The following is an 11,813-nucleotide window of genomic DNA, read 5'->3' on the forward strand; positions in this document are numbered from 1 at the left end:
CAACAAGAAAAAGTCTCGACTTTCTCCATCCCAAAAGTTCCAGTGGCTGGGAATCCACTGGGACCTTTTGTCACACAGTTTCTCCATCCCGACGAAGAAAAGGAAGGAGATAGCGGGCTCTGTCAAGAGACTTCTAGATTCCGAAAGGATATCAAGACGCGAACAGGAGAGGATACTAGGCTCTCTCCAGTTTGCTTCAGTGACAGACCCAGTGCTAAGAGCACAGCTAAAGGATGCAACCGGAGTTTGGAGAAGGTATGCATCAAACGCGCGAAGAGACCTGAGAAGACCAGTGCCGCCTCGGCTACGTACTCTTCTCAGACCTTGGTCCCAAGCCAGACATCTAAAGAAGTCGGTTCTTCTTCAGCCACCTCCCCCGTCGATGACGATTCACTCAGACGCCTCAAAGGAGGGATGGGGAGGTCACTCTCATCGGAAAAAAGTCCAGGGGACTTGGTCCAAGCTATTCAGGACCTTTCATATAAACTTTCTAGAAGTTATGGCAGTGCTCCTTACCTTAAAGAAAGTCTCCCCGCGTCACTCGATCCACATAAGATTGGTGACGGACAGCGAGGTGGTTGTGAGATGCTTGAATCGACAAGGGTCGAGGTCACCACCTCTCAACCAAGTGATGTTAGCCATTTTCCGATTGGCGGAAAAGAAGAAGTGGTACCTGTCGGCAGTTCACCTTCAAGGAGTCCGCAATGTGACAGCGGACGCTCTATCCAGGTTCACACCGATAGAGTCGGAATGGTCCTTAGACGCAGGATCATTTTCCTTCATTCTGAATCAAGTCCCAGAACTGCAAATAGACCTCTTTGCGACGAAAGACAACAAGAAGTTGCCCCTGTACGTGTCCCCGTACGAGGACCCCTTAGCGGAAGCAGTGGACGCAATGTCCCTCGACTGGAACAGATGGTCCAGGATTTATCTGTTCCCTCCTCACAACCTTCTGTTGAGGGTCCTCAACAAACTGAGATCCTTCAAGGGGGTAGCGGCAATAGTGGCCCACAAGTGGGCGAACAGTATGTGGTTCCCCTTGGCGTTGGAACTACAGATGAAGTTCGTGCCGCTACCACATCCAGTTCTGACCCAGCGAGTCCAGAAGTCGACTGTCTGCGCTTCATTACAGAAAACCCAGACCCTGCAGCTCATGATTTTCTCGCCCTAGCGGTGAGAAAGCGTTTCGGGATTTCGAAAGCCAGCATAGACTTCCTAGAGGAATATAAGTGCAAATCGACTAGAAGGCAATATGAGTCATCTTGGAGAAAATGGGTGGCCTTTGTAAAGGCAAAGAATCCGCAGGAGATCTCAACAGACTTCTGCTTATCTTTCTTCATCCACCTCCATGGCCAAGGGTTGGCAGCTAACACGATTTCAGTGTGTAAATCTGCTTTGATGAGACCCATTTTATTTGCCTTCCAGATCGACCTAGGTAACGAGATCTTTAATAAAGTTCCGAAAGCCTGCGCTAGGCTCAGACCTTCAGCACCTCCAAAGCCCATCTCATGGTCTTTAGACAAAGTTCTTCATTTCGCCTCCCTGTTGAGCAATGAAGAATGTGCGTTAAAGGATTTGACGCAAAAAGTTATTTTACTATTTGCACTCGCGTCCGGGGCCAGGGTTAGTGAGATCGTAGCCCTCTCGAGAGAGGCAGGTCGTGTTCAGTTCCTGGATGGGGGGGAGCTGAACCTGTTTCCGGATCCTACGTTTCTCGCCAAGAATGAGTTACCCACCAACAGGTGGGGTCCCTGGAGAATCTGCCCTCTGAAAGAAGATGCATCTCTATGTCCAGTAGAATGCCTAAAGGTCTATCTTCGTAGAACTTCAGACTTCAAGGGTGGTCAACTATTCAGGGGAGAAACATCAGGCTCAAATTTATCTCTGAATCAACTCAGAGCGAAAATCACATATTTTATTCGCAGAGCGGATCCTGACAGTACACCCGCAGGTCACGATCCGAGGAAAGTTGCCTCATCCCTAAATTTCTTTAATTGTATGGATTTTGAACATCTCCGTTCATACACGGGCTGGAAGTCTTCCAGGGTGTTCTTTCGCCACTATGCGAAGCAAGTAGAGGAACTTAAGAGCTCTGTGGTAGCAGTGGGTCGTGTAGTTAACCCTACTGTTTAACTCTGCGAGGAACAGTGGTCTTAATTGGGACGATTAAGTCCAGGGTGAGTGTGTAGGTACATACTGTACTACAAACTAAATGAGGGCACCAAGTGCCCATATAGACTGTTCCTTCTTTCAAAGGTGAACCTAGCATAAGTTCAGACATGTTTGCCAAGTGTTTCTAACGCTAATGTGATTGATTTTTAATACAGACTTTTTATGACTTGATACCTTGGTATCTTATTAAAGTGGTGTTTAATGGTTTTTCTTTCAGATAAACAAGTTCTGTTTACTATCATACTTATGCTTAAAGTTTTGGGTTATCCTCTTTTATATAAATATATATATTTGTTGTTAACCTGTCTGTTTATTATCTGTCAATAAACTTGTTCTTGAGAACCTTGCGTCTCTTTCACCTGTGTCAATTTATTGGTATAATTGAGCATTTTAATTCTATGTATCTTACCTGGGATAATTCTGATAGAATTGTTCTGTTATGCAAGCTATGTTGCATTGGTTTATGTAAGTCCCCTAATGGGAGGACTCCGTCCCATAAAGGGACGAGGGCGATTTTATTAGTTTCTTCCTATGCGGATATAAACCTTTGTCCAATACAAGTATTGTGCGGATTACTGGTCAATATATTGACGCAGTGGTTCTATACAAACTATGCTTTACTTAATATAGGGCGAGACCACTATATTAGCTTGCCTGGTATTCATACATAGATATATGTACTCTTCGAGACTTTCCAGAGTCTAGTAGGACTCTTCCCTGTAGGGGGCAGGAAGCTCTAACATAGTTTATAGTTAGTTGAAAAGATGTATAACGGTAACATCCTAGGTCTCTAGGTCTAGTCGACCGGGAATAAATACCTCCGGGGAGTACGGCACGTTCTGAGAATCCACAGATACAGTAATGCTCTGGTACACTTCCATCAGGACGACATGGCTTGAGCCCAAAAAACGGATTTTGAGCGAAGCGAAAAATCTATTTTTGGGTGAGATAGCCATGTCGTCCTGATGGACCCGCCCTTGCCTTTCTAAGAAAGGGCTGTAGGACCCCTCCCTACATACAGTATCTGTAGCACCTCGTGTACGCTACAAGGAATACAGATGGCGCCAGGATTGGTGCCAGGCACGCATACGAATCGGGGGATAGGGAAGCCTTGGGAGCGGCTCCCCTTTTTCTTTCCCGAATTCGTATCTCGTGAATCACCTCCTACGAGACGAAATCTCTGTTCAGGTCGTAGATTGCCATGTGACGTGTCTAGAATACGTCCTCTGATATGTCGCGATATCCCTTTCACGAGGGATACTCGCTCCAGGAGTTAGAATTCTGGTACCTTAAGGTAAATTCTCTGGGAATATCGCCGTAGTTGTAATATACCCTAGGAAGCTACCCTATAGGAACTTCCATCAGGACGACATGGCTATCTCACCCAAAAATAGATTTTTCGCTTCGCTCAAAATCCGTTATATATATATATATATATATATATATATATATATATATATATATATATATATCAATTTTTTTATTTTTTGCTTAGCATCTCACTTCTACATCCATGGCATATAAATATTAGATAACTTAAACGTAAAGTAGATAGCAATTGCTGTTGGATACTTTCTTGTTTTTTACAGATCTTGTGTAGTACTAAAGTCGTCGATAAACATTGTTTAACCCTGTTTATCTTTAAAACAAATAGCTGTTTATAAAATGGTATTTTGTTTGAGTAATCTGCAGATTATCAAAGCATATAATACTAATATAAATTCCTAAAATCCTGTGACTTACTAAAGATATGTAATAAGATTAGAAAGGCCATGTAATTCTGAGAATGCTTGAGGGAGTGACTTATAAATGTAGCAAAACCAGTTAAGAGGTCGAAAAAGAAAATACCCCAAGAGTTGAAGGGATCAAAAGTGAGATACTATAGCAAAAATTACGACAGATTTGAAGTAGGTAATGTGAAGCGTATTGTAAAGGTAGGGAATGCAAGATGGAATTTTGAGAGCGATAAAATGTTTTCATGATGGAAGCAAAGTTTGATTTAGTATAGGTGGTCAGTAGAGTGATTGTGGTTTGTTAAGCTATCATGGCTGGCTATTTAACGGTTTCTTGAAATGAAGCAATGTGATAAGTACGAATAAAAAACAGTGGGCGTAGCTATGAAGATGCAGGATAATTAAATTATTCATAAATAGGGTGTGAGGATTGTAGACATGCCTGTTTTGAGGAGTAGGAGGCCTATTATATATGAAGTGGTACCAGATCATATCTGACTTGATATAACTATAATTAGCTAAAAGCTGTTGCTTAGAGAGTTTATGCTTCAACTGAAAATGAATACAATTTAACCATAAAAGAAACTTTTTAGGACAACCCTGGAACATAAGATTTTCCTGTTTTCATGAGGCTAATCTGACTAGCTTAACTTTTCAATCTGGAGAAATTAAAACACCCTTAATAGACCTTGTTTAAACAAAGGCCACTGATTTCCTGGCCCAAACGTGTCTGCTATTTTCCATAAGTTAGCAAGAAGAGGTTCATTTAGCACTTGTTGGATAATTGGTAATATTACTCCATTGGGTAAGTGTGCTTATGGTAGCTCTAGTCCCGCTGATTACTGTTCAATTTCCATAACTCCCATATTATCTAAAGTTTTTGAATGCCTTTTGGCAAAACGTCTAAATATGTATGCTAAAGGTAACAATCTGTTCCCCTAGTTTGCAATGTGGCTTTTATAAAGGCCTTGGAGCATATGATGTCCTTACAAACTTCAATGCTGTACAAAAATCCCTTGATTATGATCAGGAAGTTTGTGTGGTTGACCTTGATTTAAGTACTGCTTTTGATCGTTTAAATCATGAGCCCCTTGTTTTCAAATTTAAATATTTGGGAGTAGGTTGGTCTTTTTCTTAGAATCATTATTGAATTCTTAAGATATACATTGTAAAGATTTGTTGTTGATAGGCACTATAGTGAGTATTGGATTGTGATATCTGGTGTTCCCCAGAGTAGTGTTCTTAGCTTATTACGTTTCATACTATATATACACACGATGAGTAGTTTGACCTAGAAAACAAGTTCGTTATATATGCAGATTATACTACCTTCTTTGACTCAATTCCCTCTTCTAAATGTATATCTAGGGTTGCTGAATCCTTTAATAGGGATCTAGCTAAAATCAGTGCATGTGCAAATTATGGGGAATGAAGATGAACCTATCAAAACTCAAAGTATGGTTGTAAGTAGGTCTAGCACAATGGTTCCTCAACATCCGTATCTCAGCATTGATAATGTTTATTTAACCCTGTATGACTTATCAAAAAATAAATTCTGTATCTTTCTTCTGCAATTGCATATAAAATAGGTTATTGAGAACAAATGTTTCAATTCTTTCATTCTGAAATGTTCCGAGTATTGTTCTCCTATCGGGTCTTCAGCGACTAAATCTCCTCTAGATTTGTTGAACAAAAACTTGTGGCCATTGTCATGCTAGATAGGACAATGTCACTCTCCCTTGCCTCTGCCATTCACGACGGCCTTTAAACTTTTAAAACAGTCAGTGAATGTTTTTATGTTGAACAGGCAAGTACGAGTCTCTCTTCATAATGTATATATGATATTTATTTTAACACTGTTACTGATCTTGAGATACTTTATATTCTTTATTTGTTAAGTTTCGTACAGTTTATTTATTTCCTTATTTCCTTTCCTCACTTGGGTATTTTTTCCTGTTAGGGCCCTTCAGCTTCTAGCATCCTGCTTTTCCAAATAGGGTCATAGCTTAGCTAGTAATAATAATAATGGTTGAAGTTGGCAGAAAATTCTGTGTTGATCTGGGCCAGTGAAGAAAAACTGCGCAAAATTGTATAAGTGTTTTACTGGTTTGGATCAGGGGGAAATTATGAGTTGATGCGAGAATGGAAACCAGAAATAAGGTGATAGTAAGATGAAAGAAGAGATGAGTCACACCATAGGTGAAGGAAAGGGTAGCATATTTAGTGTAAAAGATTCAGAAGAGACTAAAATTATCTGTAGAAGTCATAATTAGAATTAATGATGAGTGGGTGTTAAATTCGAGTAATGTAAAAAAAAATAAAGTTGAATCTGTTTGGAACAACTGATGACATACTATTTGTAATAAGAGGTTATACGGTAAGTAATACAATCATGTGTAAAATAAGTGGAAGAAAGGTTATCAATGGTTAGTGGGTTGATCAAAGTATATCAGAGACGTTCTGTCCTATGGACAACAGGTTAGGGAAGTTTTCTAGAAAAAGAGTGCCTTAATGCTCTGGAAGCCCAAAAGTGCTTGTGAGAGACGGGTAATTTATGGAATGCATGTAAAGCGGTTCGACATAGTAATGATGAACCTTTTCTGTACATGTAAAAAGTTTCTAATTAGTGAGAGTTTTACTGCATGGAGTGTTAATTTAAAATCCAGTACTTAAAGGATGGTAGTAAATGCTATGCACTTTATGTTTCTCTCAAGCCATATTGAGAGCACACACACATACATACGCACAAATGCATATGCATATATATATATATATATATATATATATATATATATATATATATATATATATATATATATATATATATATATATATATATAATATATATATATATATATATATATATATATATATATATATATATATATACATACATATATATATATATAATACATATATATATATATATATATATATATATATATATATATATATAATATATATATATATATATATATATATATATATATATATATATATAATTATATATATATATATATATATATATATATATATATATATATATATATATATATATATATATATATCTTGTGACGGCTTTATGGCCGAGGTTCAGAGAATAATAAGTTCCATAGGCCACATAAAATAAGTAATGAAAGGTTTAATTTCAAAACAGAACAAAATTTAACGCTTTAATAATGCAACAGTTTACATATTTACGTTAATCCCTTTCTTACCGAAATAAACCAGAAAACACTCAAACAATCCTGCACGGCACAAATAACAAAATCAATAAACCTTAATATACTAAATTTTGAATATAAATCACGTTACCAAATTCACTAAGGTTCACTCAAGACTTATATAAAAGAACATTAATACATTACAAAAACTGAAGAATAAGAAGACAGCTACTCCAATAGGACACTTATCACAGTAGAGGACAGGCGAGACTAACTATGCATGAAATAAGTGGTCCGAAGAAAACTTAAAGAAGGCGGGGAAAACAGAAAGCACTCTGAAAACGGGATAACTAAAGATACAGCCAAGGATCTTAAAAACAGGTACAGGAATGAACTGTACATTTCCACAACAAATGAAAATTAGAACTATACAAAATTAAGATGCCAATCTGGCAGATGGGCGATACCTCCCCCTTAGAAGACGAGCCCAACAGAGTGGCTCGTAGAAAAAGAGGCCAATGAGGCGAAGACGGACGATACTGTAGACTGGTGAAGGAGGTATCATGTTAAGGATGCAGTCGCGACAAGGCATCTGCTATTATGTTCTCGGTTCCTCTGATGTGGCGGATCTGCAGAGGGAACTTCTGCAGATAGATGGACCAGCGTAGTAGACGTTGGTTGTGGGACTTCATCTTGTCGAGGAAGGTCAAGGGGTTGTGGTCGGTGGAGACTAGTACCTCAGCAGCACCTAGTAAGTAGCATTCATATTTTTGTAAGGCGAGTACCAAACTAAGTGCTTCCTTCTCAATGGTGCTGTAGGACTTCTGGTGATGCTTGAACTTAGTGGAGGTGTAGCTGACTGGGTGAAGTATACCGTCTGATTCTTGGAGTAGCACCCCTCCAGCTCCCGCATCACTAGCATCTATTTGAAGGATAAAAGGCTTGTTAAAATCGGGGATTTAAGAATACTGTTGTTTATCAGAAACAGCTTTAAGGCTTCAAAATAGGATTGACATTCTTCAGTCCAACTGAATTTAACTTTGGGACTGGTTAGGGATGTTAAAGGGGCAGCAACTGAAGAGAAGTTCTTGCAGAATCTCCTGTAGTATGAGGCTAACCCTAAGAATCTTTGTAAGGACTTTCTGTTGGTCGGAACAGGGTACTCTAGAACAGCTTCTACATTGGCAGTTTTTGGTCGAACATTACCATCCCCAACAATGTGGCTCAAGTAGGTAACAGTAGCTTTACAAAAGACAGATTTTTTAAGATTATGGTTAATCCATGGTTTTTTCCAAGTCTGTCCAGTGACTACTATATCATCAAGGTAACAATAAACACCTTCCAAATCTTGGATGATGAAGTTTACAAGGCGCTGAAAGGTAGATGGGGTGTTGGTAAGGCCAAAAGGCACGACCTCGTACTGAAAGAGTCCAAAGGGTGTAATGAAAGCAGATATTAACTTAGCTTTTTCAGTTAATCCTACCTGATAATAGCCCTTTAAGAGGTCTATCTTCGTTACAAACTTGGCTTGTACTACTGAATCTATTAAATCATCAATGAGTGGCAAAGGGTAGGAATCTTTAATGGTGACATTATTATTCTTTCTATGGTCTGTACAAAATCTGTAGCTACCGTCCTCTTTTGGAACTAGGATGCAAGGTGAAGCCCATGATGATTTACTCGGTCTTGCTAGACCATGCCGGAGAAGATATTCGACTTACTCCTTCATTTTGCTCTTCTTCTCAGGACCCACACGATAGGACTGCTGACGAATAAGTGCTGTACCAGGAACCAGCTCGATGTCATGTAGCAGCAAATCACTTTTCCTGGGAAAATCATTAAAGAGAGTTGAATGGCTAGAGATTACATTCTTTAAGTCTTGCGACTACCAAGGAGAGAGGTGGCTCAGGAATAGATCCAGGTTATTTAGAACCTCAGTATTGGTTTGTGGCATGGAGGAAGCATGGAGGAAGGTCTTCCAATGAATTGTCCTCTCCTGGTGTCTCTACCTTAAAATTAAGATTAACAACCGTCTCACTGGAACAATTTCCAGTTTCCCTAGAGTGATAAGCCTTGAGTAAATTAACATGAATGATCTGAGTGGGTTTTCTACAATCTGGAGTTCTGATAATGTAGATATTATTGTTAACATTTTTTATGATGGGATAGGGCCCACAAAACTTAGCTTTAAGAGGGGAACCAGGGACAGGAAGGTAGGCTAACACAAGGTCATTAGGTTTAAATTTTCTGACTTTACAGGCTTTGCCATAGTTTCTCTTCATTAAGATCTGTTGACCCCTTAATTTCTCCCCAGCAATTTTCCTAACCTGCATTAATGTGCTTTTAAGTTTATTCATATATTGTTGAATGGTTTGGCTAGACTCAGAAGGGGTGTTCAACCATTCCTCTTTAATTACTGAAAGGGGTCCTCTAACTGACCTCCCAAACAACATCTCATAGGGTGAAAAACCAAGGGACTCATGGGGAACTTCCCTGATAGCAAATAGAATAAAATCAATGCCCTCATCCAACTCAAGTTGACTTTCAACACAAAATTTCCTAAGCATATTCTTGAAAGTTTGGTGCCAACACTCGAGGGCACCCTGAGACTCTGGGTGATAGGCAGCAGACAAAGTTTGTTTGATATTTAGTTCTTTAAGTACCTGGGCAAAAAGGTCACTGGTGAAATTTGAACCTCTATCACTTTGTATTTCCTTTGGGATACCGAAATTCGTGAAAACTTTCAGTAAAGAATTGCCAATGTTCTTAACAGAAATGTTATGAAGAGGGATGGCAATAGGATATCGGGTCGTAGGACATATTATAGTGAACAAGTATTGATTACCCTTCTTGGTTTTTGGTAAAGGACCAACGTTATCTATAATTATCTTACTAAAAGGTTCATCAGGGACTAAGATCGGTTGTAAAGGTGCCTTGGGTATTACCTGGTTAGGTTTTCCTGATACCTGACATACATGACAAGTGCGAACAAATTCTGCTACATCCTTTTTCATATTAGGCCAAAAGAAATAATTCAAAATCTTACAATAGGTCTTATGAATTCCTAAATGTCCTCCATAGGCATCATGAGCTATTTCCATTACAGCATTCCTAACAGAAAGAGGTAGCACAATTTGTCGTTTTTCGCTCCATGTGTCTTCACTAGATCTCTTAGGGGAATGGTAAAACCTCATTAACAAATCAGATTCAAAGTAAAAACATGGGGATTTACTAATCTCACTTCTAGAAACTGCTTGGTCATGAAGCTTACTTAAAGTGTTATCGTGCTTCTGAGCTTTAATAAGGTTATCTCTACTCATAACATTTCGTGCTTCAAAATTTGCAGAAGTGACTTTAGATTCATCCGAACTAGATTTCTGGTTACGAGTGACAACACAAGAAGGATTTACAGAGCAATCGGGATCAGGTTCAATGTTTTCACCCACAGGTTTTTCCATTACAATGACATTGGGAACTACCAAACGTCCTGCAAGGTCATTAGCCAATAATAAAGTTACACCTTTTACTGGAAATTCAATATCTCTTATGCCTACCAGCACATTACCCTTCTTTATAGGACAATCAAGATGAACATTAGCAAGGGGAACTTTAGATATTTGTGAAAGGTCTTTCACGAGAACATTTCATTAGTTACGTTAGCTTCAATATTAGGGAGAGCATTTCTCACTAGTAAACTTTGCGAAGCACCTGTGTCACGAAGTATCCTGACTTTATATTTATCCCCATCAGAGTTCAAAGCTACAGTTCCATCAAAAGTAAAATCATCAAATAGATTTACAGGCTTTTCAGAATGGATATGGGAGACAGGCTTAATCTGACCATCCGTTTTACCTTTAAAGTTAAGAAAAGGGTTAAATGGGTTCCGAAAAGGCAAGGAAGTCTTACATTTAGGATCTGGGCAGTTTTTAATTGTATTACCGTCTTTCTTACAATAACTACAACGAACATTAGACGCTTTTGCCATATCAGTCAGAGTTTCAGAGTTTTTAGCTGGAAATAGTTTTAAATTCTGGTCGGTTCTCTTACTGTTGCCAAATTTATGTATTAAAGAGTAAGTGTCTGGTAGAGAAGCTGCCTTTAACAAGTCTTTTTCTTCCCTATCCTCTAAATACATCATAATGTTCAAAGGAAGCTTTCGTTTAAACTCTTCAAGTACAATCAAATTCTCTAATTCAGCAAAAGTATTTACTGCAGCAGATTTTACCCATTTCCTAAACTCCCTTAATTTCCATGAAGCGAATTCTACATAGGTTTGAGTTGTGAACTTAGTTTTGTTACGAAAGGTCTGACGATATCCCTCGACAAAGATTGAAAACGCATCCAAGATTGCTTGTTTAACATTCTGGTAATCTGTAGTATTTTCGAGATGTCTACAAACTTTCGCAGCTTTCCCAGTTAATTTCGGCCTTAATAGCCAAACCCACTGATCGCGTGGCCAATCCAAATGCAAGGCAGTCTCTTCAAAAGTCTTAAAATAATCTTCAGGGTCATAATCTGTGAATGTGGGAACCAACTTAATGTTTTTTGCTAAATCAAAGGGTTTCTCCTGAGCTTCCAAAACCGAAATTTCATGTTCCTTATTCTCTCTAGAAAGCTTTGCTTTTTCCTGTTCAAATTTAAGTGCTAACGAAGATTCATAGTCCATTTTTTCTTTCTCTCTTTCTAAAGCTAACTGAAGTTTAGCTTTCTCTATCTCGAATTCTAATTCAAGTTTCGACATTTG

The sequence above is a fragment of the Palaemon carinicauda genome, chromosome 16 (assembly GCF_036898095.1).
Source record: "Palaemon carinicauda isolate YSFRI2023 chromosome 16, ASM3689809v2, whole genome shotgun sequence".
Lineage (NCBI taxonomy): Eukaryota > Metazoa > Arthropoda > Malacostraca > Decapoda > Palaemonidae > Palaemon > Palaemon carinicauda.